The 23,967-nt window shown below is 41.7% G+C and overlaps 1 long non-coding RNA gene across 7 annotated transcripts in view; it reads left to right on the forward strand.

The window, feature by feature from the left end:
* LOC105092987 (uncharacterized) overlaps positions 1 to 23,470 on the forward strand; it is a 283,085-nt gene extending 259,615 nt beyond the window's left edge. For 5 of the 7 annotated variants that reach the window (XR_010384265.1, XR_004141452.2, XR_010384263.1 and 2 more), the window contains 6 exons: positions 1,229 to 1,358; positions 1,804 to 1,967; positions 2,990 to 4,826; positions 6,962 to 7,131; positions 17,010 to 17,188; positions 19,462 to 23,470. This is a non-coding gene — a long non-coding RNA (uncharacterized LOC105092987). Of the gene's footprint in view, positions 1 to 1,228; positions 1,359 to 1,733; positions 1,968 to 2,989; positions 4,827 to 6,961; positions 7,132 to 17,009; positions 17,189 to 19,461 lie in introns of all 7 variants that reach the window. The other 2 variants (XR_010384264.1, XR_010384267.1) reach the window with 2 other exon arrangements.
* The last annotated feature ends 497 nt before the right edge of the window (positions 23,471 to 23,967 follow it).

A 23,967-nucleotide genomic window follows, 5' to 3' on the forward strand; every position in this document is an offset into this window, starting at 1 on the left:
AAGCAGAGAGATGAATAAAAGTCAGCATATGCCATCAAGATGTCACCATGCACAGTACCCAGCTATGTTATAGAGGATAGTGTCATGGCCACAGCAGCATGAGTGGGGGAGACTTGCTCTAGCTGGAGAGGTTGGGGATGGCTTCACAAAAAAGATGCTTCTTCAGGAAGCAGAAGATAATCAAGTGTATCCTTTGAAAGGAAGAGCATCCCAGAAAATGGAACTTTGATAAGAACCAGGATCCAGAGAAGGCACAGCATAGTTGAGAAATGACCAGACTTAAGTGTAAGAGGACCCCAGAGGACCTGAAGAAAGGAAATAAGAAAAGTAGGCAGGGGCCAGATCACAAGGCTCCTTAGTTCATGATATAATATTTGGACATTATTCTTTGAAGATGCAAGTCATTGACTGGTTTTTAGTGGGGAAAGAGTGACCAACCATATCACATATTAGAAAGATCACTCCTGTATTATTGTGGTGAAGTAATTACAAGGAGGCCAGGGTGCAAGCTGGAAGTCTGTTACATACTCTAGGGAAATGAAAATGGGGTCAGGACTAAACCAGTAGGACTTGGGGTGGGAAGAAGGGAAGCTTCAAGAGGTTGGATGGGTGCAGAACTGAGGAATTAGACAAGGTACAAAGGAAAGGAAGGAAAGATGATGTCCAAATTTGGGGGTTGGATGTGCAATAATAAGGCAGACAGGATAGAGAGGAGGTTTCCAGGGGATTAAAGAAGTTCAGCTGCAGATATGCCAAGCCTGAGGTGCCTGTGGGCCAGCCAAAGGGAAACATCTTTGTGCTGGTTGGTGGAAAGAGGTCTGGGTCAATGTATTATTTGGGAATCAGGTCTCTGAGGCTGTGAATCAGCACTGTCCTGACCAGTAATGTTTAAGGGGTAGGAAAGAAAGAGTAGCCAGTGAAAGAAACTGAAAAGAATCAGCCAGAGGGTTAGGAGAAGACCCCTGATTGCCAGGAGGTAAGAAAGACAGAGTATCAAGAAGGGAATGGCTAACTTTGCCAAATTCCTTAGCAAATAAATCACACTGGGCAGTTGGATTAAAGTCTGACTGCAGGATGGCCACTGGCCACAAGGAGTCAGATGGTGTTCTAACCCACAGGAGAACTTTCTAACAATCAAAATACCACTAGTTCCCTGCACACTGTAGGCTCTTGGTAAATATTAGCTAAAGTCAGGGATGTTTAACAAGGGGTTTCTTTGTCTGATGAGGGTTGCACGGGAGCTCCCAGGGCAGAGGTGGGCTGCCTACCAGACAAGGATGTAATAAAGGAGAATCTGCAATGGATGCGAAATCTGTACGAAGGAACGCCTTCTGACACTTGGACTGCCAATATCTGGTGTGAGTAGTTTTCATTTTTGTTTTTCTTTAAATTTTAAAATGAAGTGACTTTGGGCAGATGAAGAGTGAGCTCCCAGGCCATCACTTACTCACCAAGCCATTTGAGGTAATGCTCGTAACCCTGTGTCACATTTCCTGCTCTGTAAACTTGGGGCATATCACCTGTCCCATCTACTTCGCAGAGAACAAATGTTGTGCTTTTGAAGTGTTTGGGAACATTCAGAGAAAGAGGAGGTAATGGAACAGCTCGGGCCCGGGAGATCTAAGCCCGGCTTGGCTACTACTTCGCTAGGTCATCTGAAGCAAACTAGTTTCTTACATTTAGAAAATGAAGTGGGTAGAAAAGAGGATGTCTAAGATAAGGGCCATCTTCAGTTGCTTTCAGGTTGTGGTGTGATGATCAGCTCTTCAGCGTAATCACTGCTGTCACCTTGGCCTGGTGCAGGGGCCGCGCAGTGTGGAAAGAGCTTCTAAGACACACACTGACTCGGCTGGTCCTCCGCACAGTCCAGTGCTGGGCCTGGGGGAGGGAGTCCATGATGGCCTGCACCTTCCAGATGACACCGAGGCTCCAGAGGGTCTACTGTGACAGATCTGGGGTCACAAAGGGTGAGTTCTTTTCCCCCAAATCCATGCTCTTTCCACCTCCCTATAGAATTGTGTGCTTATACCAGGCATGATCAATTATGAGGCAGACAGCCTCCATTGCTGAGGAGGGGGGCAGACCCCGCCTTCAGAAGGCCTGAGTGAGGGTCCAGTCTTCAGCCCGTCTCTAGTGTACACACTTAAGAAGTCTATTTCCCCTTTTTGGCCAGATGCTCAATTTCTGCACACACAAGAGGGGAGCCATCCCACCCTGCAGGTTCCCAGGCTGGTTAAGGGGCTGAAATGAGATGAGGGAGGCAGGCGGGGAGGCTCTCCTGCCGGCTGACCAACCGCATGGCGATGCCCTGCTTTCCACGCCTGTGCCGTGAGCTGGCTCTCTCCTCACGGCCTGGGCAAAATACCCCTCAGAGGGACTGGACTCTCCCTCCCAGTCAATCCAAATATTTAGCTTCGAGCCTGCCTCCGCTGTGCTTTGGCAAGAGGCGTTGGAGGAGGAGGCTGCTGCGAGGGGCGCTCCTTTGAAGCCCTGGGTGTCCTAGTCGTGTGGGGCCTGGGCCAAGCGGGTTGAGCTTTGAGGCCCGCAGCAGGGTTGAGACACTCTGGGGGCTGCTGACTTGGGCTGAGGGGACCCAGGGCCCAGATCCCTGCACGGCCCTGGGCTACGAAGGAGCTCTCTCAACTGAGAGCAGCCTCATGCACCTTCTCAGCCAGCCCTGGGGCCGCCCCTCCCCGGGGCCTCTGCGTGCCCCGGGAATCACTGGATTGCCCTGGAGGGTGCCAGGGGATCTTGGCTCTGTCTCTCTCTCTCTCTCTCTCTCTCTCTCTCTCTCTCTCTCTCTCTCTCTCTCAAGGATTTATTATTGAGCCCTGTAGTGAGTTTCTCGGGGTGCCCACTCACCGTCGCTGCCAGTGAACTGCTTGGGCAGTGCTTCTATACGCTTCTAGCCCCTGAAACTTTAGATTCTGGATTCTGTTTCTACCAGGAAACATTGGACTCCTAATAACTTAAAGCTGATTGCTCCCAGGTCATTGGGGGCCCCCCGTACCACTAGACCATCAGGCGAAGAAGGAGTTGCGGCACCCACAGTTGTAATGAACTCTGGTCGTAAGGAGAAAGGGCTGCTGTTTCACAGAGAAGAAGCAGGGTACGTGTGGCCCCAGGTCATCCACTAGCCTCTTCTGCTGTGCCCAGCCCTGACGAGATGCATAAGCTTAAAGGCATGGTGACCCTGGACTCAGACCCCTAGAGGTGGGTTAATGCATGAGGCAAGCCACCTAGATGGGTGATGCTAGCCAAGAGAGGGGAGGAGAGCGATCCTGGAGCATGGGGGACGCAGGAGATGATGAGTCTCGGTCACTTTGGGGACCAGTGGCGGTGTGAGAGCTGGAGGGAGTCCCGCTAAACCTCTCTAGGATGTTTCCTCAGGAGCTGTGATCAAGCAGAGTCTTGGAGGAGCTGTGCCTGGGGGAACTGACCTTAATGTGAGAAGCCTGGGTACCTGAGCAGGAAGGAGTGTTAAAGTTATAGATGCCGTTCGAGACTCCAGGATCCTCTTTCCTGGGCCTGTGCGCCCGTTTCTCATGGCTTCTCCCTTCGCTACAGAATTAAGTTCTAAGGATTGGAAGCCACATCATTGAGGGTGTTAGGCATCTCATCCTGCCCTCTCCCCCGACCCCAACCACTCTCCCCGACTCCTCATACCTCAGCCAATGATCCCCTGACACAGAATTACAAAAGCATCACGCTCTGTTGTCAAGGTGGGACGTTGTTAAGGTGGGATTCACACTCCAGAGCTCACGTGGGGTCAGGCTGAAGGTGGGCCCCAGCGGAGATGACAGCCTTACTTAGCTCCTCTCTTGTCAAATCCTGTTCACCTCATTCTTTTTCTCCTAGGTGCACCCTCATCCCCATTTCTGTTCCTAGGCACCAGCCTTTAAGTCAACCCCATCCTCTCCAGGCCGGGCATCCTGCAAGGCCCTTTATGTGAATTATCTCGCACGATCTCTGGTTAAACCTGTGAGATAACATCCTCATGTACCTTTATTATTAAGCTGAAGAAACCAAGGCTCAGAGTAGTTAAGTAAGTTGGTGAAAGTTGCACAGCTCATACTCAAGTCTGAGTCTACCTCCAATGCCCCTGGCTCTCACCCTTATTCATTCCCGCAGAAGAAATAGAAATAGTATGGCTTAATATCAGAGGAATAGTGGTAAACCCTGTCACTGAGGACATGGCCTGGGTAAGGAGAGTTAAAGAAGAGAAGGTGCTGGAGAGGCCCCAGGGAGGCAAGACTAAGATGTGTGAACCCCCGATATGCCATCAATCAAGAGAACACCTCAGTTAGGTAACCTCCTAGTCCCTGACAGTGCCCACACCATGGCTGAGGGTAAACATCAGAGACGGAGCACGGAAAAGTCCTGCAGCTGGAGGCAAGTAAAACAGAAGGACCCTTGAGTTTCCATCCAACCCAGTACCTTGACGATCATGAGGAGGATTCCAGGGCTCCTTGTAAATTGCTTAATCCCATAAGGACCCGTCTGACAGCCTCGAGTCTGAGTCACTGCAGGACCACTGGTCCAAACCTGGGCCAACATTTACAATGAAAGGCCCTGCGTGCTCTGTCTCCGATGGGGATCCCAGAGGACAGAGAGAGAGGGATCCGGCTTCCCTTCAAGAGCAACGCATGTAAGTGTCGAGTTTTCTTCCATTGGAACATGGAAGGAGTCCTTCCTCATTCAGGGAGGGGTTCAGCAGAGGAAGCGCTAATAACGATGGTGCCGGCGACAGTAACAATTCTTACTACGTGCCAGATACTGCTCCAAGCAGTTTGCATGACAAACTCATTTGATTTTATAACTATCGGGTAAGTAGTTACGATTATTATATCCATTTTAACAATGAAGCAATTGGGGCATAGACAGTGATGCGTGGTCTTTTGAGAATGCACAGTAGAGTTTTCCAGAGGCGACGTGATGTGTGAAATTACAGTAGACTGAATGCAGAAGCAGATATGAGAGTCAGGGCTCTTCTGTTAAAACAAACATTAAGTAAATTGATTTCTTTCTCATAACTGCTTTGTAGAAAGTTATAGTTATTTTCATAAAAATATATTATTGATATCAAAATGTAATGATTTTTAATGATTATTAGTTCATTTTAATGAACTAATAAACCTTCAAAAATCATCCTCAGTTTAGGCTCTAATGTGTTAAATATCGATTGACAAAATCCACGTAAACTTTTGAGGTCTATAGTTCTAAGAGTGCAAAGGTGTTCTGAAACCAAAAAGTTTGAGAATCTTTACCTGATTCCATTCTTTAATCCAGAATACCTCCCATGCTTTCATTTTAGCAAAATACAATTTGAGAAATAAAACCTGTGGCATGTTCACTGGTGCTTGGTCAAATGTTTTGTCCTGATTATTAATTAGCTCAGCTGTCACTGATCCTTCAAGATGGACTGTCTCCCTTCCCCTCTGGAGATGACTCCTCCCTGAATAACTAAGTAAGTAGTGAAGATACTGAGAGAAGCTGGCACTTACACATTAAGAATGTTACCTGCTCTGCTGGACTCAGAGGGTCGGGGGAGATAGTGAGAGGAGTGGAGGCTGGAGAAGGAGTTCAATATTCACGTGGAAGAGGAGGGTCTCTGCTCCAGGTCTGGGTGTGTCCTTGGCTGCTGTGGAAGGGCAGGAGGCAGAGGAAGTTGGACATGCTTTTCCTCAATGGCCTTGCTCCTGTCATCTGTCTCAGAATTGGTTGTGGGGGGAAAATGCTACACCACACGGTCTCCTCCTTTGGAGTGACCAAGATTTAGGTTAACCTCAGCTTAAGAGCATGGTTGAAAGGAAATGGGGAATTGTTTTGGGAAACAAAAACCCTTAAAAACAGAAAAGTGATGACCCCGATTAATAGAAGGGGCATTTTTCTTTTTCTATAGCTGAACATTTTCTCAGATCTTTCTGTTAAGATGAATCCTTTGAATAGATTGATGTTCTTGGGGAAGAACATCTACCTCAATGGTTGCATACTCAAGTATAATTAAATGATTAAATGTGGAGTCATGTGGTTAGTGTTTTTCGAGGATATGTTTACCACTGTATCTGCAAAGGCTAGAGCGATTCCTGGCACATGGAGGTACTCAGAAAAGACTTGTTGAGTGGAAAGCAGGAGAGAAGAAGAAGGAAAGAAGGAAGGGAGAGTGGAAGGAAGGGATGGAAGGAAGGAAGGGTTTCTTTTTTCTGGCTGATCAGTTTTAGAAGTTCCACTTGTGATACTATTCCATAAAACAGAAACTGGAGATAAGAAAAAAAAATCAGTTTTTTCCTACTAAACTTATAGAACCCAAAGCATTTCCTAAAGAGAAGAACTGTGCTTATGGAATGGTAACATGTTCCTAAAGAAAAATGATCCCTCGTGCAAAAGCGCGCACCCACTGGCTTACTAAGGGGACGTGATGCTTTCACTACGGCAAATTCAGAAACATGGGACTCTCCGACTCGCCCCTAGTCTGGTGGATGCTTCCTTCTGCCACAGTGGCATCGTAACTGAGTCCCGTAGTATTTGGGCTCCTCCTCTCCTAAAACGGTTTACTTCTGCCTGCTCCTTAACAACAGGGGTTGAAAGGAAATGTGTGGATTCAGAAAAAAAAAAACAATACACCTCAGAGCCACCTTTAAATGCATTTTCCCAAGGCATAGCAAATATCCTCGGAATTTGTTGTGAAAATCTGACCACATCCTAGTTAGCATGAGGTTAAAATTAACTGTAACATGTGTTTTAGGGATCTCAATTTGCAAAATATTAATAGAGTTCATGGGCAGTTAACTGCAATAAAGGGAGGAAATGAAGTTTATAGTGTGAGGCCCTGGGGATGACAGCCTTCCGTACCCCTGAGCATGTTTGGATCCCAGAACTTGCTGCGAGGTGGAGGCCATAGAGGGAAGATGGCAGGAAAGCTCGAGGTTAACTTCATGGGGCTCCTTCTCTTGCCTCCTAGGAGGGTGCAGTGCCTTGGAGGCAGCCTCACCCAGGCCTGGCTCCTTCCTGCTGATTCTGGAACCTTGTGATTCAGCCCGAACTGCCAAAGCAGAGACCCTGAGCAAGACCCACAGCCGCTGGAACATCAGGAGAGAGCTCTGACCCACACCTTATGATTCCTCTGAAGAGGTAATTGTTCCTGGGTTTGGCTCTCCAGGTGAATTGCTTAGGTAAGAGACAGTCATGGAAGACATTGTGGGTGGAGAGTCAGGAGATACGGATGTTTCTTTCCTCTGTTACTGATTCTCTTGTGGCCTTGAGGAAATCGCTTCTCCCCTCTGGACCTCTGCTTGCTTGTGTCTCCAGGGAAACGGTGGGCCTAAGTGGCCTGTAGGGGCTCTTCCTACTCTTTATAGTTTAACGTGAGTCTGGCCCTTGCCCCTGGACCTTCTAGGAAGCCCTATAAATAATGATGACTAAGGACACGATTCAGATGGTGCAGCCGGAGAAAGTCAGTGCAAACTAAACTAATCCTGGTAGGGAGAGAGGTGGGCTTTGGTTCAAAGCCCCAGTAGGAGTAGAACGACTGGAGGGGAAAGAGGGGGTTTCAGGGAAAGAGAGGGCTCTGGGTGAAGGCCTGAAGTGTGGAGACACAGCCTCTGATGTGAGGGTCGCTGGGGAGAGAGAGGTAGTTGGAGCAGACTGAAGGAGGAAGCACAAGAAGAGAAATATTGTGGCTTTCCCAGGACTTCGTGTGGGAAGGGAGGAGTCTCTGGGCTGTCTGGGGACTCGCTGCAGTGTAGTGTGTGGAAGCCTTTTAGGACTTAGAATGTCAAAGTCCGTGGCTGGTCTAGGCTCTTTCTGACGAGGGCCCACCGGCCTTGCTGCATCATCACTGAGCTCTGACCCGCTCATCGGACTGGCCCGTGTCCTCCCGCTAGTCCCTTTCACACTAGTTCCTTCACAGGCCTGGGTTATGCTCACTTGCTGCTTGCAGAGTGGGGGTCATTCTCCTTTTGCGAGAGCCTCCACGGAAAGGACCTGGATTGATGGCTTTCCATGGTGCTGGTACAGAAAATCTTTCACCCTTTGGTTGGCTTCCTCTACAGATAATTAGGGTTCATTCCTCTGACCCTTGAGGGGGCTTAAGAGTACCCAGGACTCAAGCCAGTCCTGCTCATGATAAAGGCTATCAGGAGTCTTTAACCAGCTCTGTCTTCTGGCCAGTGACGCTTAGAATATCATGCACCCTTGTTGGGGTCCCCTGACTATGTCTGATGCCAGGCACTCCCAGTGGATTCTAATCACTTTGGCCACAATGAGGTCTGAAGGTTGGAGCTCCCCAGGTAACCCTGTGATGTCTCTACTCCCCTTCGCCTTGCCCAGAGGGCTGAGATCTACCCTTAAACCTATTTCTTAGTCATGAATTCCCAAGGCCCCCCAGAGAATCACAGCTCTGTGAAGAATTCAGCACATTTATCTGGGGTGTTGATATCCTGGGTCATGTTTACCAGGGCCTGGATTCTTTGCCTGACTGATAGATGCTCTGATGGCAGTCACCTCTGGGTGATGACTAAGGCTGTTAGAGAGCCTCTCACACCCATTTTCTTAGATCCACTCATGTCATGTGCCCCTATCCCCCCCATCAAGTTCATCACACATTCTTCCTGCTTAAACTTGATTCTTGGCCCTTGATTTGCAAACAGTAGAAGCAAGAGTGGCCCCACAGAAATATCAGAAATAACTTTGTTATTCTTAAGACCTCATTTCACTCTCATTAAAGATCTTCTTGAGAAAGAATCTTATGATGCTAGCTCATATCCTTTATGGTTATTATTTGATAACTACTTGATAAAATATTTTAGGCTTATAGTCAGTTGCTGTCAATCTTCAGAACACCAAGAAATGAAAGGAGATATGTAAGGTTGGCTTGTTCCTTTATATGCTGTTTTAATGATGTCAGTAATTGCACAAATGTAGTCTTTTTAACTGTGCACACTCTGTGCCTTGGTTTATCTACATACAGTCCATGGCCAGAGGTAACTGGTCTTCTAAAGAGAATGTACACATGTCTGAAGCATCATCAGAGCTACGGGTCCTGCCCTGGCCTGCCACCCCCCCCCCCCCCGCCACCCAGCACCTGAAGACTTTGTCTTTCCCAGTCCAAGGCAAGGGAACTGCTCAGACCCGCTATGTATGGAACCTAGAATTTGTCCTTTCTCACAAGTCCTGGGCCTCAAGGAAACTGGAATAGATCTTGAGTATCTAGGAGTCTACTGGACGGCAGGCCTTTCAACCCCCAGAAGTGTGCCAGTCACAGGCGGAGGCCAGTTGCCGTGCCTCGCCAAGCAAAATAGCGTGGAACTAGTCATTACTGAGTAAATGGAACCCTTTGGAACATATGAACTGGACCCCCGACCACCCCCTTTGAGGGCTTCTACATTACATCTTCCCTCAAGACACATCCAGCTTTTGTTTCTGCAGTGGGCCCATGTGACAGTGTCCCAGAATGCTTTCAATGCCTGAAAAATAGCTGGTTGAGCCTTAAAGTTTTGGATTTCTGTTGAGTTTGTTATGATCAAGGTGAGGTTTTTAGCCTTCCCATTCACTCACAGTCCAATGAGAGAGGCCATCCATGAGGGCTGACGCATCCCACGGGAAATCACCAGCAACCCTAAATAATTCAGGCCTGGTCTTCCTTGTACAAGTGAGAACGTGGGCAAAATTCTTTCTGATTCTAATCTCTGAGTCCTTCACATATCTGTTCTTCTAGCAGATTCCCATAAGCAGCCCAAATTCCTCTGAAGGGTACCACGTGCACTGAGGTCCTGAAGGCTTTGGGGAAAACCAGCTTTGGAGCTACAGGGGATGTTCACACACTAGGGAGGCTTGGCAGAGGCACTATTCTAAGTAGCATTTTCAAAACAAGGAGGGACTCAGATTCTTCTCGTTTGGGACCAAGAAGAATTGCTAGTTTAACTCAGAGGATCACAATAAAGAGCCTTTTGAATGATGGGTAAGGAGGAAATCACAGTGATTTTGCAGTAGGCAGCTCTGGGTTCTAATTCCTGCTCAACCACCTGCCAACTCGGAGGCCATGAGCCTTTTTCTGTATTTCTCTTAGCCCTGATAGCTTCACCAATTAAATGGGAATAAAAAATGCACCTCAAGGAGTTACTGAGAATTATGGCCATAGTTACAAAATATCTAAATAGAATTTGGTACCCAGTAAGTGTTCAATATATAGAAGCTATTTACTACAGTAAAGGAGCGTGAGGGGCAGGTTACTAGATTTTCTTTATCATTCTTTCTGGATCTGAGAGATTCCGAGGGAGCTGATGGAACCAGGGAGATGGCCTAGTTAGTTCTAGGAAGAGCTACAACAAAACCTACTTTTCTCACAAGCTTCAGCAGAGCTAAGAGGAGTAACTGTCCCAACATTTGAACCAGAGCAAAAGGCTGAATTCAGGTTGCAGTCGTCTTGCAGACAAGTAGGATCCCCTTATCACACATCCCCCACCATATACGTGCACAAAGGTGCCTGGTGCTTTCAAGTTCACAGATGCACGCGGACACACACGCACACATACACATTTACACGCGAAGCCTCTCCCTCTCTAAGCCTGGCTCCTGTCTGTGATCCCTGTGACAGTGTTCTTAGGCTCTTGGGCTGTGCCACGGGAGAAGAAACTGATGTTACAAGCTGGTTGAATTCTAACTCATCAAAATAGTTCGGGTTACCCCCTGCACTCCTTTTAAGGCATTTTAGGTATTTTTTTTCATAGGGTTGGGAAATCATGTTTCACCAGTAATAAACTGAGTGGAACCCCAAAAGAGCAAAGCTCAATTTCAAACTCAGAACTGAGGAGGTCACAATGGGTCCTATCACTGGAAAATCACCAACTCCCTTTCCTCAGCAGAGCAAGACATGTTCTGGAGGAAAGGGAGAAGGCTGAAAACCAAGCACAGCAGTTTCTAATATTTTTCCTCTTGACTTTTTTTAATTAGTGTTGACTAGCTTAACGAAGCAATTAAGGGGCTTATTTGCTTTCTAAATCACATGTGAAATTTAAGAAACCTTGACATAGAAGAAATATTTGTCCCCAAGATCTGACCCCACAAGGGATATCAGTTTGAATATTCAACAACTGCTGGAAAGTGAGGACAACTGGCCCCGCTCTCCGATTGAGGCCCAAGAGAAACAGACACCGTGGTAGCCAGCCCTGCGCCAAGAAAGCCCCGTAGGTAAATGGGTGCTTCTTGAATGTGTTTCTGACTTCCACTGAAAACAACGATAGTTAGCCTTTAATAATAATGAAATTTAACAAGAACATGAATAATGATGTCTATTGATTCCTTATGTGCCAGCAGCTGCGTTGTGCACTTATGTTATTTCAGTCTGAGTCTGTAAGTTCCCCTCCCCCGCCTCTCTAAACTAGAGCAAGGAAACAGGGATTCAGGGAGGTTAACTGGCCTGCCCAGGTTCCCACACCCCACATGGACTGGATTTAAACTTTTTTCATTCTGAGACATGTGGTCTTTCTATGGTATTTTACTACCTCTCCTTGTGACAGTTCTTACCATGAGAATTGTGGCCCGAGTATGCTGAAGGTTATTAGATAATTCCATTTGTGCACGTATGCTTACATTTATATTTATACCATGGCATATATGAACAGAGTATTATTAAAATTTGTTTTTTAATTTTAATAATCATATAATCAGATTATCTATATTACAGCATAATACACATTATACCATGTATAATACACTAATCATAAAATTATTGGAGCATTTTATATCTTAATAAAAAACCTCCCTACAAATAAAAGCCCAGGAGCAGACGGCTTCACTGGGGAATTCTACCAAACATACAAAGGAGAACTCATACCAGTCCTTCTCAAACTCTTCCAGAAGATTGAAAAGGAGGGAATGCTCCCAAACTCATTCTATGAAGCCACCATCACCCTGATACCAAAACCAGGCAAAGACACTACCACAAAAGAGAATTATAGGCCAATATCACTGATGAACACAGATGCCAAAATCCTCACCAAAATATTAGCAAATAGAATCCAACAGCACATAAAAAAGATTATACAACATGACCAAGTGGGGCTCATCCCAGGGACGCAAGGGTGGTTCAACATATGCAAATCAATCAGTGTAATACATCACAGCAACAAGAGAAAGGACAAAAACCACGTGATTATCTCAATCGATGTAGAAAAAGCATTTGATAAAATTCAACACCCATTTATGATAAAAACTCTCACCAAAGTGGGTATAGAGGGAACATATCTCAACATAATAAAAGCTATATATGACAAACCTACAGCCAGCAAAGTACTCAACAGTGAAAAACTCAAAAGCTTCCCACTAAAATCTGGAACAAGACAAGGATGCCCACTATCACCACTCTTATTCAACATAGTCTTGGAAGTCCTAGACAAGCAGTCAGGCAAGAGAGAGAAATAAAAGGGATCTAAATTGGAAAAGAAGAGGTAAAAGTGTCACTATATGCCGACGACATGTTACTATATATAGAAAGCCCTAAAAGGTCCACACAATAACTACTAGAGCTGATGGAAGAATTCAGCAAGGTAGCAGGTTACAAGATTAACGTTCAAAAATCAGTTGCATTTCTTTACACTAACGATGAATCAACAGAAAAAGAAAATAAAGAAACAATCCCATTTAAAATAGCACCCAAAGTAATAAAATACCTAGGAATAAATCTAACCAAGGAGGCAAAAGAATTATACACAGAAAACTATCAACCATTGATGAAGGAAATTAAAGAAGACTTTAAAAAATGGAAAGATATCCCATGCTCTTGGATTGGAAGAATCAATATTGTTAAAATGGTCACACTGCCCAAGGCAATCTACAGATTTAATGCAATCCCTATCAAATTACCCAGGACACATTTCACAGAACTAGAACAAATCATAATAAAATTTATATGGAAGCATCAAAGACCTAGAATTGCCAAAGCATTACTGAAGAAAAAGAAAGAGGCTGGAGGAATAACTCTCCCAGACTTCAGACAATACTATAGAGCTACAGTCATCAAGACAGCATTGTATTGGTACAGAAACAGACATATAGACCAATGGAACAGAATAGAGAGCCCAGAAATGAACCCATGACAAACTTTTGGTCAACTCATCTTTGACAAAGGAGGCAAGAATATACAATGGAATAAAGACAGTCTCTTCAGCAAATGGTGTTGGGAAAACTGGACAGCAGCATGTAAAGCAATGAAGCTAGAACACTCCCTTACACCATACACAAACATAAACTCAAAATGGATCAAAGACTTAAATATAAGACAAGATACAATAAACTTCCTAGAAGAAAATATAGGCAAAACATTATCTGACATACATCTCAAAAATATTCTCCTAGAACAGTCTACTCAAGCAATAGAAATTAAAGCAAGAATAAACAAATGGGACCTAATGAAACTTACAAGCTTCTGCACAGTAACGGAAACCATAAGTAAAAGAAAAAGACAACCTATGGAATGGGAGAAAATTTTTGCAAATGAAACCGACAAAGGCTTGATCTCCAGAATATATAAGCAGCTCATACGACTTAATAAGAAACAACCAAACAACCCAATCCAAAAATGGGCAAAAGACCTAAACAAACAATTCTCCAAGGAAGACATACAAATGATCAATAGGCACATGAAAAAAATGCTCAATATCACTAATTATCAGAGAAATGCAAATCAAAACTACAATGAGGTATCACCTCATACCAGTCAGAATGGCCACCGTTCAAAAATCCACAAATGACAAATGCTGGAGAGGCTGTGGAGAAAGGGGAACCCTCCTACACTGCTGGTGGGAATGCAGTTTGGTGCAGCCACTGTGGAAAACAGTATGGAGATTCCTCAAAAGACTAGGAATAGACTTACCATATGACCCAGGAATTCTGCTCCTGGGCATATAACCAGAAGGAACCCTACTTCAGAATGACACCTGCACCCCAATGTTCATAGCAGCACTATTTACAATAGCCAAGACATGGAGACAGCCTAAATGTCCATCAGCGGATAACTGGATAAAGAAGAGGTGGTATATTTATACAATGGAATACTATTCAGCCATAAAAACAGACAACATAACGCCATTTGCAGCAACATGGATGCTCCTGGAGAATGTCATCCTAAGTGAAGTAAGACAGAAAGAGAAAGAAAATACCATATGAGATCGCTCATATGTGGAATCTAAAAAAAACAAAAACAAACAAACAAACAAAACAAACAAAACATAAATACAAAACAGAAACAGACTCATAGACAATAGAATACAAACTTGTGGTTGCCAAGGGGGCAGGGGGTGGGAAGGGATAGACTGGGATTTCAAAATGTAGAATAGCTAAATAAGATTATACTGTATAGCACAGGGAAATAGACACCAGATCTTATGGTAGCTCACAGAGAAGAAAAATGACAATGAATATATATATGTTCATGTAAAATTGAAAAATTGTGCTCTACACTGGAATTTGACACAACATTGTAAAATTATTGTAAATCAATAAATAATGTTAAAAAAGTTACTTATTTAATGAAATGATAAAATCACATACAACTACATACAATATCTATAAACATAAATAATATGTATTAATATAACATATAAAACATGACATGATTAGGGCATATACATGAGACAGACTCATACTATATAATAAAAATCATAATATAATAATATATAATAATATGTAAAATAATACAGTGCATAATATATGTGATATATAGTGGTTATATAAAATACATACTATATAATGTGTGACAATTATATCTCAAATAAGCATATATATTTATAAAATCATCATACAATTTGATAGAGGGTTAATAATTATTTTAATAAGTAGATACTTAAAGGGTAGTATATGATATCATTATCTAATATAATGATGAATGAATTAGATTATTAAATAATAAGATTAATACATGATTAATAAATTGGAAGAGCCATAGACTATTTATAGTGCCTCCAGCTATGGCAAATTAATATTTATGGCCGGCCATATTCTAGAACCAGTGCTAGGCATTTACATCACCTCTGCTAAACCTTACAACAAACCGGCAAGGTACATTCTATTAGTGAAAAATAAATTGAGGCTTAGATGAGTTGAATGTTTTGTTTTGTTTTATCTTCAGAGACACAGAACTAGTAAGAGTCCAATGTAACCCTGATTTTTGTCTGATTGCAAATGACGTGGTCTCTGTACTCTCCCAGTTTATATGAGTAGGTGGAGAAGACAAAGTAATAAAACAAAGAAAGGAGAAAAACACTGTATCTCAATGTTTGCCCAGTCCTTGTAGTCGAGGACTGTACGGCATAAACAAGGTTCACTGATACAATAGGAAGGCAAAAGAAGCGGACCCTGGCACCAATCCAGCCATTCCCTTAGCAACCGGCTTATTCACACGCTGCCTGCCAGGGTACTGGGGAGGAGGGAAGGATGTGGGGTGGCGTCTCACGGCCGGTGTCCTGTTGCTGGCACGTGCAGGCTGGTTGCCAGGCCCCTCCCTCCCAGTGTGACACCTTTGTGAACAGACTCTGCACACTCAATGGCACACCCTTGGACTCCCTCTACTTTTCCTGCTTCTGGGATTGCAGCCTACATACTTGGCATTGGAAAGACTGGCAGCTTCAAGACAGATTGGGAGGATGTCCCAGATGGCACTGAATCAACAGTGCCAACAGGAGGGAAAAACACATGTGAGCCCAGGGAGATTTCTTAACTATTTACCAAATAGGGGGAATTGTTTATTTTCTCCGTATCTCCCAAGGAGTCCATTTATGAGCTCCATTTACGACTTCAAACAGGCACGTTGGGAGAAATATGGCAGAGAAGATAAGAAGATGACTAATTAATGGTCTTGCAACAGGTTTCAACACCCAGATCTACAACTACTTATATTTTTTTCATAACCACGAACATTTATTTTCAAATACAAACATGCTTTTAAGTATTTTTGTTAATACAGCTAATAGTTTTACCTTGTTCTTGGCATGATTTCCTCTTCTTGATAGGGTTATAAATAGGGTATTCCACCTGGCAAAGATCTTGCCCGTGACATTGAAGCGATGGTTCTATACTTACTTACTTACTATAGCAAAACAGCACATAGTTGGCATATTTTCCTCCAAACTCTCCTAGCATTTACACTGCCATCTGCATACTTTTCAGCTGACTTCACTCTGAAAATTGCCTGTTCCTCTGATACATACCAGAGACTTGGCTACTTGGACATTTGGGAAAAAAAAAAACAACAAAAAAACAGAACATGAGCGAGCATTCTTCCCATTTCTGCTCCCAGGCATTTAATACTTTCAATAGTACCATCATTTGTAAGAATGATTTAAGGTGGCTTCCTTTAAGGTCAATTTTAAGATCTTAGGATTCTGTGACTGGAGGAACAATTCTAGCATTAACTAACACAATGCTGTTAATAACTGCACTGTTTTCCTTAGTTTATGTAGTCAATTGCCTGAATTCAAGTAAAGGCATGGAAAAAGACATGATTACATATCATGGGTTTTTTTTTTTAATTTGGTAAGAAAACTCAAACAATAAAATTGTAATTGAGGATTCAGAGCTAAAACCTTTGCAAAAGTTCTGCTGCCAATATTTCAAAGAAACATACAATTTGGATGAAATTAAGATGCTAGAAAACAGTATCTCTGGAGGTTTCAAGATTTTCATTGTCATGAGCAAAGAACACATTTAAGTACAAATCTCGAGTTCCATCTCCAAGATACTCCAGTAGCTGTTAAGCTGATCTTCACTTTCCCTTCAGGTCTAAAAACATAAGGAAAAGATTTTGGCAATTTTGGCAAGAGGTTATTTATGAATTTATGCCTCCAAAGTGAGACTTTTGGGGAGTCAGAACGCCAATAGCCCTTGTCTGGAGACCTGGAAAAACCCACTCCATCTGCATCAGGCGTGGTTAGCCAAGGTGCCATCTGAATGAGTATTAAGAAAAAACTAACCGGCGTGCCCATCCTTCTTTCTGAAAGCCTGTGTCTTTTTCTCAGATTCTTGGGTAGTAGAAGAGAGGCCAGGTCATGGAATAAACATTGGCTCATAACCCAGTTTGCACGGAGGGCTATTCAGTGCCCAGTCATCCCCAAGAGAACCACACATGAGAATTCACCAGCACGGAAATATTTAAGACATATTTGAGAAGGCACCCAAATGGTGAATCCATCTGCAGGTAAAAAAAAAAAAAAAAAAAGTTGGCGGTTGAGCTTGTGGTGCCGGGTGTGAGGTGTTCACTGTCATTGCTGCTGCTGTTTTATTCTTTTCTTCTGTGCAAAGTATTGTAGGAAAACCATTTGCCAACTTGGGCACCAGTGTCTAGTTGTGATTTTGATAGCATGATCTTAAATCTTTGGGGGATCAATTTCTTACAGTCTAGAGGACCCCAATTTTCTGTTTTTGTTTTAATAACCCTTTCAGCCTTAGAAGGAGGAGTGGGCACTGGCTAGTTTTACAGAATATCATATTCAATATCTAAGAAACTGATAAAGCTGAAACAAGAATGTCATTTCTTACGGGTTTAAAAGAATACAGATTATGTGTCTGACAAACCATGTTGGAGTTTTTGAATTCTAAGTGCTTTAGAGATAGAGAAAGATTTGGGTGAAATAAACAAACATACACACACACGCACACGCACACACACACGCACAAGCCAATGCATTTTTAATGGTTTACCTGTTATATATGTTGTGTTTAAATGACTGAATATCAATGACCTCCACTCCTATCACTTCCATCCAGTTTAGACAATGGATATTTTAATTTAACTATGACATATAAACACATAACTGGTTGAATTTGACAAAAAAAAGTCACATGCAGAACGTTTTGTGGAAGACACAGTGCTGACTACTAGCTACTGATTAAGAGATGAAAGAATGGACGTCATTTTGACATTGGAGGAGTGCATAAATCTGGTGAAGAACAAACCTTTATGACATGAATGAGTGCAAGCAGTTGCATTTTGAATCCTGTGGTTCACAGTGCCACGATTATAACCTGGCATCTCCTATGATCCCAACTTTCAATTCTTCCACCTCTTATTTTTCTTACCTCAGCCTCCCCACATTCTCTCAGTCCATCTCTCTCCTCCAGTCAGCAAGCACTTGTTTCCCCTGGATAAACCTAAAATTCTGTGACAGCCTCAGTCTACCATCCAAGGCGCCTGGAATTGCTCTGTCTAAAATGGTAGGCTCTAGTCACATGTGGCTTTTACATTAAAATTAAAATTAAATCAAACCAAATGTCCAATGTCTTGGTCACAGCAACCACTTTTCAAGTCCTCAATAGACACATGTGGTCCATGGCTACTGTGTCAGACAATGCTGATTATAAAACATTTCCATCATCTCAGAAAGTTTTATCGGCCAGAACTGCCCTAGAACCTGGTTAAAAGCCTGTTTCCCAGCCTCTCTGCCCTGTGGTCCTCCTCAGGCAAGCAATCCTCCAATAACTTGAATATGCATTGCTTTCTGCAAATGCCCTGAGCTTTGCCAGTTTTGTCTTTGCTATTCCAAAGCTTGGGGTGCTCTTTTGGACTCTTGCTGTATTTCAAGACCTGGAAGAAAAGCATGTTTGTCCTAAAAAACCCTTTCTGATCTTCCCAGTTAGAGTTCTGCCTCCTCTGAAACCCCAGATCCTATATGATAGCTCACTCGTGGCTCTACTTCATTGTGCTTCAGACTATAATCGCCACGGATGTTTTGAGCATCCCTACCAGGTTATCCATTTTTTAACAGCAGAAGAGGTGTGTGGGTCTTTGTTTTATATTTGATGCCCTCTGGTTTTTGTCGTGTATGTGTTTTATTTTTACTTAAAATGTGAAGACATTAATGAGAAAAGATAAATGTGGTGACAAAGTCTGAAGGAAGAAGGGAAGAAACATGGCTGTGTTACCCGTATGGAAAAATGTTACTAGTATGAAAGAAGAAGAATGGGGCTGCTGCCCTATATATACTAGAAAAAAAAGTCCTATAATTAAAATCTGATTCTGCCACTTAGCCTGATGGGTCTGAGTGGAATAATTATCCTCATTAAATCTCAGGGTTTTTTTTTTTTTTTCTTTTTCCATCTAGAGAATAGGAATAGTAATGTTTAGCACACAGGTTATTGAGTATCACTTGAGACTTAATAGATGTAAAAGTGCCTTTTAAAGAAAAAGAGGGAGAAGTCTTATACAGATGTGAGGTGTTATGCTTACAGCAAGCTTCCAGAAAAGGAGGGTGTGGAATAGGGAGGAACACATGTTGCCCTGGCCCCTTCACAAACCTGCTTTACTCTGACAAAGCCCAGTCGACTGATAAGGTTCCAGTAGACTCTTTGTGAGTTATCCACAGGGTTCTCTTTCTATCTTGCAGAAATATTTCTATGTCTATCAGTATCTATAATTTTTTTCTATTCCACTCTCCTTGGGGTGCAGTTATGACTTTTTTGTTTACTTTTCAGGCATTCTTTCTCCCTTTGAAGAAATCCACAAAAGAAAGAGCAAAATGCTGACAAGTTTTCAAAGCCGTGATTTACAGGAATGATTTCCGAAAAGCAAGCGGACATGCGAGTTCATCATCAAATAATATTTCTAAAGCACCCTCTAGTGCCTGGCCCCAAGCCAGATGATTCAATGCCTGGAGAGGCTGCAAACTGTTTTTAAAGGAAAATGGACTCTCATGTTGGCTCCTGAGAAAAAAGTCTGCACCATTTAGGATTCCTTAGGACTCTCTCTCTAAATAAGTATTAAGAATGGATTGCTTTAGAAAAAAGAATCAGTGCAATTAGAAACCATAAAACTATTAAATATAACTCAAATCCCAGTTTGAAATAGATATTAAGACTTAAAAGAACAAGTCAAAAATTACACCTGGAATCTGAAGAATCTGAAATTTAAGCGAATCACAGGGCAGGAAAATCTGCTCTGTAAGTGAAAAAGTTCTGAGCATGAGAAAAGGTAAAAATTGCATGAATACATAGGTGTCATGTAGTAGGAATGCTAGACCCACCTGTCATCTGATTATGCTGTGACGGTACCAGCGGACAGTGTTCACCCAGCAGATTCTCCAGTGGTGTAGTGGAACGACTACTGCAGTATGTAGAACCAGAAGACTCATGGTCTAGGGTCAACTCTACTACATACTTAGCTATGTGATTTGGAACCTGTCACTTAAAATTAATGACCCTAATTTCTTCACTTGTAAAATAATGATAATTCTGTCAACTTTGTGGAATGGTTTAGACTTTAGAGATTAAATAAGATACAATGGACCAGTTCCTTGAACACAGTACTTGCCCACAAACTGTCAAAGCTTTTTCTACTTGTCTGATCGACTTGGCATTCAGCAGTTTTATGATATGTGTTCAGTATGACTCTTGCACATGTCTCCTCAAAGGAAGTTTCACTCTCCTCCCTCGTCATTCCCATGTCTCTGAAAACAGGATCACATTTTATATTCTCATATTGAAGTAGCAGAGTCAGTTCCTGCATAGGCTAGTTGACTTTAAAGATAAATGCCTAATTATTGATTGAATGATTGATTGATCAATTCATTCATTCATTTCACTCTCAACTTGTAAATATAGACTGGCCCCTTCACTAACTGGGGCCTTATTAACAAGATGGATTAGACGCTTACATCATATGCAAAAGATCTTTGTAGGCACGGGAATAAAGAATACTGAGTCATTTTAAGAAGTCACTTTGAAAATGACTTTTGAACATAGAAGAACTGGGCTTGTTCAAGCAAATTATATTTCAAAGTTTTATTTGTAAGGTTATTTATTACTGTGTGGAATCTCACTCCTGTGGCTAGGGTCAAGGAAAATGGGGACACAGGTGTCTGCCTATTTGCACAGGCATTAAAGAGTGTTGTAAAATGAGCTTCAGCCTTTTAAGTTACTGTCTTTTCCTTTATAATAATAATCTCTTCAATTTTACAAGGTCTATATTATTTTTAGGTAAGAAAACACTGTAGAGTTCATGTTTTATTGTTCCTTGCAGTTATATAAATTATGTTTGGCCAAAACAAATGTAATTCCTACTGTGTGAACTGGGAACCCGAAATGTTGATTTTCCTCAAGTTATAAACAATGTGAAGATATGTTATACTGGGTCACAATTTTCCAGAGCAGAGCAAAATATATAACTCAGTTTTAATAACAAAACTGCATATATCATTAAAGTTTCCTACTCCACACAGAATGTATTATATTACTCTGCCCAGCAAGAGACATCCTTTGTGTAGACCACAATTTCTAAAATACCATTTGATTGAATGGAAAACATTTTAGCCATTTGTTAGTTTAAAAAAAATGTAATGGTTAAATGCTCATGGAAATTCTGCTTTGTCTTTGCTGGGTAAATATTACATTTCTTCTCACTAAATTTGAATGCCATGGATTTTGTAAACAACAAGGTCTAGGGGACAACTATTATGAGCCTTTCCCCACTATTAGATGAATCTTCACATTTTTAGCATCTTAGAAGCAGATGTCTGCTTCTTGGTCACACCAATGAACCTTATTTATACATGTATTACATCAACTTGAAGCTGCATTGTAATTATTTACTTATAAGCTTGCCTGTCCAAATTGACTTGTAACTCAACAGGCCAGGGTCCTGACTGCATTATTCTCTATTCTTGGCTCCTGGTCCAATGCCTTCTACAGAGTTGGGGCACTAAAAATGTTAAATGAAGTAGAAATGCTGGAAAAACTACCACCAAATCATCAATTTACCCACCCACCTCTTCTTCTCAGAAAAATTCCAAAATTGGGGAGATTTATAAGTGCAACTACTTTTACAACACTGAAGAAAATGAGGAAAGATTATTTCCTTCATTTAAAAAGAGCCACAGATGGGATTAGCTAGTATAGCCTTCTTATTTCACAAATGGGGATTTGGGGGCCTGGAAAAAGAAAGCTTTTTTTGCTCTTGTTAATGTCACAAAACCAGAGGCCAAACTGAGCCTAATTGTGTTCATAGTGTTTTGTTTGCTTGATACAAAAATAATACATGTTAATTCTAAACATTTTGCAAGTTCAAAAATATATAAAAGAGCCAACAATTCTATGAAAAGATATTCCACATCAGAACTTGTAAGAGAAATGCAAGTCAAAACCACAATGAACTACCACCTCACATCCATCAGGATGGCTAATAAAAAAAGAAATGAAAATAACAAGTGTTGGCAAAGATGTGGGCAAATTGGAACCTATGTGCGTTGTTGGTGGGATGAAAATACTATGGCAAACAGTATGCTGGTTCCTTAAAAAATTAAAAATAGAACTACCGTATGATCCATCAATCCCACTTCTGGGTATATATTCAGAAGAATTGAAAGCAGAGTCTTGAAGAGATATTTGAACAGCCATGTTCATGGAAGCATTATTCAATTCACGGTGTCAGTAAGTGGAAGCAGCCCAGAAGTCCATCGAAAGAAGGACAAATAAAACATCATATATACACACAATGGAACCATATGCAACCTTAAAGGAAAGAAATTCTGTCACATGTTACAACACGGATCAACCTTGAGGACACTATGTAAGTTAAATGTAGTCACAAAGAGACAAATACTGTATGATTCCACTTATATGAGGTATCTAAAATAGTCAAATTCATCAAACAAAGTGGAATACTGGCTTCCAGAGGCTGGGGGGAGAGGGAAATGAGGAGATGTTGTTAAATGGGTAGAGTTTCGGTTTTGCAAAATGAGCTGGTTCTGGTGATCTGTTGCACAACAATGTGAATGTACTTAACACTACTGAACTGTACACTTAAATATGCTTAAGATGGTAAATTTGACGTTATATGTCTTTTGTCACAATTAAAAATTAAAAATACCTAAACGAACAGAATTTCTAAATACACACGGCAGCATAAGAGATGTTAAGGTTAACACATTTAGTTGTCTTATCCTGTAGTATTTATATATTTGAAATAGCATTGTCTAAACGATATGGCACCTTTTCATTTTTGTTATAATGTAAGTATTTTGTTATAATGGGAGTATTTCTAAAACTCTCTAAATACTATTTGAAAGGCTGAATAATATCCCTTTATATGAATAAACCACAATTTACTTAATAATAGCCCCCATTCATATTCTTCTCATGTCTATAAATAATGCTTTATTTTCTATTTTTGTACATTCTTTGTTGTCTACATGTCTGATTCTTCCCTTTGAATAGAGTCTCAGAACTAAAATTAGTAGAATGGACATTTAAAAATATTTGCTACATGTTGTTTAGTGTTGCTCCAATATCTTCATAGAAACAGAACATGCGTGCCTCTAGTTTATCATTCCCTCATCTGCACAGAGTCTTCTCATTTTTGCCTCTTACTCATTATTATGATTGTTATTATTATTATTTTGATATGAAAGGAAGGATCTAGGATTATTTGTTAACCTACATTTCCTTGCTTGTTAGTAAAACTGACACAATTAAAAATACTTTTCAGTCATTTGTATTTTTTTCTGTGAATTATATTTTTACATTCTAAGATAATATAAATTGAATGAGATCATTATTTATAAAGAAATTTAATTATTTGTCTGTCACATTTGATTGCAAATATTTTTCCTGGTTGTACATTTATTTTAAATTCTGTGTTCTAAGTACACAATTATTAATATGTAGGGGAACCTATTTAACTCACTTTCTTGTAAATTTTTATAGTTTGATCATATTGACAAAGCAAACTCTAGTTATAACTCTTTAAGTGCCTGTGACTGCCAGGTCTTGCCTTTACTGTTCCCATTAATTTAATCCATACAACAACCTTATGAGGCAGGTGCTATTATTATGACCATTTTACAGAGAATCTAATTGAGGCATAGGAAAGTTACATGATTTGCCCATGGTCACTCAGCAGTAAGTTGATGGAACCATGTTTTGACCTCAGACCACATATCTTCAGAACCCTGGGGCTCTCTGTTGCCTCTAAAGATCACTAAGCTG

Source organism: Camelus dromedarius, chromosome 15 (assembly GCF_036321535.1).
Source record: "Camelus dromedarius isolate mCamDro1 chromosome 15, mCamDro1.pat, whole genome shotgun sequence".
NCBI lineage: Eukaryota > Metazoa > Chordata > Mammalia > Artiodactyla > Camelidae > Camelus > Camelus dromedarius.